Here is a 7,975-nt window from a genome sequence, read left to right on the forward strand (position 1 = left end):
AAAACCCTAGGTTAGTCATTATTGGGTTCTCATGACCCAATCTTACCCAAAAACCCCCAATTCACCAACAAATGGGTTTTATGTTTACTATTAACCCAAACGCTAACACTCAAAAAAATCAAAGTAAAGAAAATCAAGATTAGGATATACCATCACAATCAAAACGTAGCTAGTAATGAGGTGAACAACTTTAATACTCGTGCTTTGACCCGAATCAAGCTTCTTCCTCCTCTCTCTAAAATTGAAGTGGAAGGGATAAGGTAGGTGAAAGTGGAGTAAATGGCACTCTAGATCTGATCTCGTGGCTTTAAATTCGTCCATATGATAAAAGATCAAAGTGCCCTTCTTATTTTACAATTTAAATAAAAGACCCAATTTTTTCTCCGTCCAGGAGCGGCGCCCCTAGTGTCCTTTCTTGATATTTTTGGGTCGTTACATCAATTAGGAATCTTTAGGTGATGGAAGAGGGGCGGATAATCTTGTAAGTCCCGGAACTTGAGCTTTCAAGGATCGTTGAGGGTGTCGGGAACTCGGTTTGAGTTTGGTAACCGACGAAAGTTATCGAGCTAGTGAGAGTTAGCCGACTAGTGGAGTTGTGGAGATGATTATGCGACGTTGTCTCCAATGTTCTCAAGGTTAGTGTGATGATTCCAGGTAACACTAGGGCTTCGAGTACTTGTTTTACTCTCCGATGGCAAAGAAATTTGTGACTGACTGGTGGTACGAACCAAGTTTCTTCTCGAGTAGCCGCGGTTTAATTTCTTACTCGTACAGTGGGAGCGCGCTTGAGATGAGAAGATGGGTTTGTAAATTCATATCTATGAGGAGGTTAGTGAACCAGCGAGAAAGCGGAAAGTTGAAAAGTTAGTAGATTTCGAGGTTGTGACTGTGTTCTCATTGGAGCCTTGATGAAGAGTCTACGAGGGCGTCTGTTGGATTTTCTAATTGCTGGGAAGGAAAATCATAGATAGACGGTGAAATCCTGTACGAGGGTGATCATTGACATGTGTGTTCAGGATTGGATATGTCTAGAGTGATTGGTGAGGCGGTGTAGTCTCATGAAGAATCTTATAATTGAAGAGTCGCATAGTTCAATTGTTCTTCTAGTGTAAGAAGATGATCTTCGTTTTAGAAGATGATGGCGAAAGACACCGAGATGGCCCAAGCTAGTAACTATGAGATTGGATTATCGCTCAGCGTTATTTTTGGTGTCGAAAGACTTCACTTGCTCGAAGGTTATCGAGTGAAGTACGTCGTGATTCGGGTAGCTTACTCGACGGTATCAAAAGGAGTTGGTAATCGGCTAATCTGGAGTTATTGTGGGTGTTGAAGGAACATAGTTGACGGGTTGGCGAGGCTTTGTTCAAAGTCTCCAAGTAGGAGATTGTTGAGTATGGAAACTTTAAATAAGGAAAGAAATCGAATATCTTGGGAGTCAAGTTCAACTTGTGGAGCAAGTATTCGGTTTATGGAAAGTTGTTTCCTTGAAGGCAAAGCTATACTTGGCCAACAAGTTGTTTATTTTATTGTTTTGTCCTATAAATACAATCCTATGTAACCCATAACTATGTGCACGAAATTAATAGTGAAAAATCTCTAGTTGCGCCCGTGGACTAAACACTTCTCCGCGTTTGGAGTTGGGATATAACCACGTTAAATCCCGTGTCATTTTATGCTTTTATTTATCATTATGCTTTAATTATTCGGATATAACCACGTTAAATCCCGTGTCGTTTTATGCTTTTATTTATCGTTATGCTTTAATTATTCGTTTGTCGTTTGTGGGTGTGGTAACTAGTATAAATCACCTGTCTTGTTTGGGTCCTAAATTCTAACTTAGAATACATGTTTAAAGAAAAATATGAGAAAGAAAGACTTTAACTAGTAATTCATTGTTGTGGTAGTACTTTTTACGATAGCTGAAAAAAGATTGAACTAGTATCATTTATGATATGAATAAGTGAATAACCGATATATTTAGTATTCATTATATTAATTTATATAGTGAACTATCAAAATGAGTAGTCAAAAATGATCAATAGAAACTTCCGTTTTTCCCTACTTCATGAAAACGATAACATGAAGTATGCGCAAAAGAAGGGTGAACGAAGGGGCGTACCAATAATGGGGTCTTAAAAGAAGCTCCATGATGGTTGCTATAATGCAACCATTGAGAGGGATCTACAATAATTATACGTATTTCAGTCTCAATCTATCTATAATTCTTATAAATAGCCTATTAGTAATATAATTAACCTAGTTTCACATACTTAAAAAAAATTGGTGAAAAAGATACCATACTTTATTGAGTTAAAGCTATAAATACATTATATAATTTCACTTTGGTTTCAATGTAGGCTGTATACTCAATAAAATACCAATGTATGCTGTATACTTTCAAAAAGTGTGCTAATATGAACGCATTGAACTTGTTAACCGGATAAAACAAAATTGAGCGATCAAAAGTGAAACTATATAGTCTTCATCGGAATAAATCATTCTTTTATATAACCTACCTCGAAACACAAATGAAAGTATATAATCTATTTGTAGCTATATAAAATTAAAAAAAAATGTTAAAAAATTGATTTTGCCGATTAAGCAGCTAGCCAATCATCAATAATCTACATTAGAACACTTTTTGAAAGTATGTGACGTATACTGGTAATTTATTCCGTATATAGCCTACATTGAAAAAAAAAGTGAAAGTATATAGCGTATTTATAGCTTTAATCCTACTTTATTTGATCTATAAATGAAATACTCTTATTTACAACCACTTTCGAGAGATGATACTAAGCATGATTGTTATACAATGATTCAAACAAGTAGGGTGGTCAGCCGCGCCTTGCGACAACCACTCTTCTGTTGCGTACATAAATTTTTTTGTAGTACCTTACTATAATTTTTTAATAAAAATGTTTTAACGTTAATAAGCTTATCATAACTCAAGAGACAATAATTTATTTCAACATATAAAACATCTTTTATAATTGTGAACAAAAGGTATCGTCGTTTTTCATTTTTTTCTTTTAATTATATACTAACTAATTATTTATATGATATAATGTTGATAAAGAAATAAGAAAAAATTATTATTGTAGAAAAAGTTGAGGGTTAAAATTGTAAATTTGAGTTGAAATTTGAAATAAAAAATGGTTGTTAATAAAAAATTTGTAAAAAAAGTTGAGGTTGAAATTGTAAATTTCGTAAGGATTTAAACCAGATAAAAAGAATGGGGATGGGGCAAAATGTAATATATTATTTTTTTATTTAAAAAAAAAATATTTGGTTGATTATGAACAATAATATCAAGTCTAGACAACTTATCCGAGTCTAACACGTGACACCGAGCGTTATCCCAATGCTTTTCCCGTTGATTATCGATATAATAACATATCTTGAGATAACCAACATATCTTGAATCTCAAGTGAATTCTCAACTTCAATAATCAAGTCAAATTTCATGCGTTAAACAAAATTTTGACTTGAATGCAATGAAGTTGAGGTGGTTTTGTTGTTTAAGGGACCCTACAGTGGTGTGACATTGATCCTTAGATCGAAGGAGATGATATACCGCAATGTCCAATCGTTATGACATCTTTAGATGGTCGTATGATTCATCAATCAACATCTTATTCTCATTCACTATGTCCATGAGCTCAGTAGCTCACCTCCCCAGAGTATGTCAAAGATTCTGTAACTTAGTAATTGCTCCAGATTCAACAACCTTCAAATGATGGACTTTGATCCCTATTTAAAGGTATGGTCCATGTACGCACATAGTTTTTGAAGAATGTGCAATGTTTCTGATACGCATATATGACGCTTAATACATGTCATCACTATGATGCGCTTTTAGGGGTTTTTTGGTAACGAGGAACCCCCTATAAACCTCGGACATTGAAAATTCAGGCGTCACCCCATTGCCAGGTAAAGAACCTTTCACTGTAAATCCCTAATCAGGCTCGAGAGGACATTGTTAAGTATTGAACCCGGGACCAACAACTTTTAGAAGTCCTGGTGGCAACTTGAGCAAAGTTGAAGTGGTTACTTTTAGGTTTTGATAGGCACATCATGCATATTAACAATACCCTTCTAACATATATAGTATGATGCAGGTTGCTAACTCAAGTGTAATTAATCGAAATATATGCGTTTCAACTGGTTACCTTTGTTGATTATTCATCTTTTTTTGGGTAATGGGATCTACCCCCGAATCTTGATTTAAAAAGACTAAAGAATGATTACAAAGTTTAGCACAAAAGAATAATGGATGGTCCAAAAGACTCTCAAATAACCTAGCTAATACAAATACATATTAGTCACATGAGCAACAAGCTCAAACAAACACAAACAACTGACTCCTTAGGAGATCTTCTAATCATATTTAGCTGGAGCGTTTGAGGAGTGTTCTTCCACTTGATTGACATTATCTTTAATCTAACCGTAGAGTATATAGTATCAAACGCTTGATCAGCCGATCTTCACTTCGGTTAAAAGAACCTGTTGTTTCTTTCTTTCCACAAGATATAAACACAAGTCGCAAAAAGCAACTTAATCACAATGACCCGGCTTACATTTATTTATTTTTTATTTTTTTTTGCGAATGAAGCTACAAGGAGAGTGAAGTTCCTCCAAGGGTCGCTAAAAATGGGGAAGTCCAGAGCTGTTTTACTCGCTAAAAAGAGTAAAGTACTTTTTGAGAATGTACATTTTATATTGCCTTCGTTCGTGTTGACTTGCTAGGTCTATGATATTATGTTATAGCAATTTTTTCCGTTAAATCCAAAAATAAATAAACCCATTAATAAATTATAATTCCTACAACTTGCTTGAGTGGCCACCGAGTTGGCCAATGAAGCACACCACCCGGCTTCAATTATTGACTATGTCAAATTGTTCAGAAAGTGAGTGTGACCAATTGGTGCGCATAATGCGCAATTCACCCGATACCAGGTATCGCGCTCGGGGGACTTGATTACCCGAGGTTTTACCCTTTATGGGGAGCCAATGTGGAGTTTTCTTGCTTACAAAAAAAAAAAAAAAAAAAAAAAAAAAAAAAAAAAAAGGAACGTGTGGACCCTCAAGTTAGTTACGTAGAGTTAACATGATGGGCAACAGGATACACATTGTTTACCCGTGAAGATACAATGTGTTTTGATATTTGTGATGATTGTAAGTGAGTCATTAAGTCAATATTTAATAAAAGAGTTGGTAAAGATGAATTGTGATGTGGACTGTATATGGGGATGAAAAACAGAAAAAGCAAAGGCTAAAACGTAAAGAATTGAATACAAGTATACGACTACCCATGACCATCTACTTCTACTTATAAAGTTATAAAATGTAAAAGCGTGATTTCTGTGCCTTGCAAGATAAGCTTCGCTTTTTCCTTCCTTGCCTTGTAAATTATGCTCATCTAGCATCACCATTTCACCCATCAATCCATTATTATATATACACTATAGGTTTTTAACCCGTGCGATTGTACATACCTTTTTAAAAAATAACTAAAAGAGTTATAAAACGAAAACGTAAAATGTACAGAAAAATAAGACGTAAACTGTAAAACATAAATCATAAAACATAAAATGTAAAAGTAAATCTTAAAATGTAAAATATAGATTTAGATGCAAAACGTACACAGAAATGAAAGAGTAAACGAAATTGTAAACGCAAATATAGAAAATAAACAAAAGTAAAACGTAAATTTTTACGTAATTAATTATAATATTAAAGGAAATTAAAATTTTTTAAATATTATAGACAGATAAATAATCAGAGATGACCTAACCCGATATTGACCCAACTCATTCAACCCAATTTGAAACATAATTCGTTTGATTAATGACATGTATCAACTCTGACCCGTAAAAAAATGAAGGTAAATGAAATTCAAAAAATTAAATAAAATTGTATTACTATTTATTTATTATTTATTATCTTTTTGATATAATCATACGGAGTAATAATATATTTAATTATAATAGATGTATTGATAGATATATTATATATTTAATAGATAAAAATAAAAATAAAGAAAAATTATTTAGAAAAAAGGAAAGTGAGGGATGAATAAATACAACATAATATTTAAGATTTTAAAAATTAACTAAAACTAGCTTAATGCCCGCGAATTCGCGTGTCTACTTTATGGGACTAAGCAATCATTAGTTAGAAAATACTTAATGTGAAACATTATATTATTTGCGTAGTTTTCAGTAACGGACACAATCATATAATATTGATATATAGTTGTTGAGCATAAGATAACAAATAAACCCATAAATGCAAGTCTAATTCTTAAACTTAGGTCTTGTTTCCCATAGATTAATCATAGCCACCACAACTAAAGAAACAAATACAGTGTAAATATAACTCTTATCAAGAATAGTCACCACTGGTAATTTATCAAAAAAATGTCCTACAAAACATTGGATCCAAGCATTTAGTATTTACAAATAAACAATCTTTAGTATGATTTTGAACATTAGGTATAAATACATATACGAACTTGTTCAACGAAAAAAGAAAGAAAATATTACACAAGGGAAGACGATTGCAAAAATATTACCTATTTATGTCGAAACCCATTTTGATATATTTCTGACCCGCCAAATGCAACACCTTCACATTAAGAATGTGTGTATAGATCGAGTTATTTTTTTAGCCCTTTAAATAGGCTGAAAAATATAATTCTAATAAATATTTTTGTATTTCTGCCCCCATTACCCTTCTATCTCTTCATTCTCCGAGTTCAGGTTACATATACATTACATCCTATTATTATAAAAAATGTGCCTCAAATAATCTCCACATGTCAAAATTGCCAGTACATATTCAATCGATAACAGTATATATTTTATAAATTATAGTTGTTGCAGGTTTTATGAAACTCATTGCATCATAAGCATATTTGCGCACATGTTTTTATGTGTCACAAATTTAAATTAGAAATTTTAAAATTTTGTGACCTATTATTGATTAAAACATAATATAATCATGTTCATGATCATGATCCACACCATATAAGATCATTTAAACTAAAATTAATTAGATCGAACGTAAGCAAAATCTACCTTACTTTCAGAAAGCCATGCAACATTTCCTCTAATACATACAATTATTAACTATATCAAAGAACATTTAAATATAAGATTTTTCACCAAATGAGCTAAATAAATGTGGCAGATCACATTTCAATCACAAAACACATCATCATCGAAAGGACCAACTAATATCAAACAAATCAATAAAATACAGTGACAATATCTACCTTGAAAAAAAGACTGATTCCGAGTGCGGGTCGAAGCTCGAGACGATTCCATTCGGGGCCTGCAGCTCTAGGATTCAACATTTGATTCATGATCATGTGTATACCTACAGTTTAATATTCAAACATATACATTTGTTTTACATTGTCACTCATATGTATATGATACAATTCTATTTTATATATATATATATATATATATATATATATATATATATATATATATATATATATATATATATATATATATATATATATATATATATATATATAAAAGTGAGTTTGAATACCCATTATAACGACCCTCATTTTTTTCTTTCCATTTATATAATGCCCGAACAAAAGATTTAAGTAAAATGAATAAACTCTAAGTATTAATAAAAGGTCGTTATATACATACGAAATTAACGAACGTTAAACGAATAATGAATTTTATTCAACAACGTACGCGTAAGAATTTTTATAAAAAAAATTATGTCATAACATGAATACATATAAAATACTTATATTATTTTTTTAGTTAATATATTATACAATTAACTATATAATAAATACAAGTATATATAAATGTAGTAACATATATAAAACTAATAAAATTATAAAGTAATAATTTAATTAAAAAGAACACATTTAGTATTTATAATTCCATAAATACCGAATATATATTTATATTTATATTTATCAAAATTCGTATTTAAT

The sequence above is a fragment of the Rutidosis leptorrhynchoides genome, chromosome 1, assembly GCF_046630445.1.
Source record: "Rutidosis leptorrhynchoides isolate AG116_Rl617_1_P2 chromosome 1, CSIRO_AGI_Rlap_v1, whole genome shotgun sequence".
In the NCBI taxonomy this organism is placed as follows: domain Eukaryota; kingdom Viridiplantae; phylum Streptophyta; class Magnoliopsida; order Asterales; family Asteraceae; genus Rutidosis; species Rutidosis leptorrhynchoides.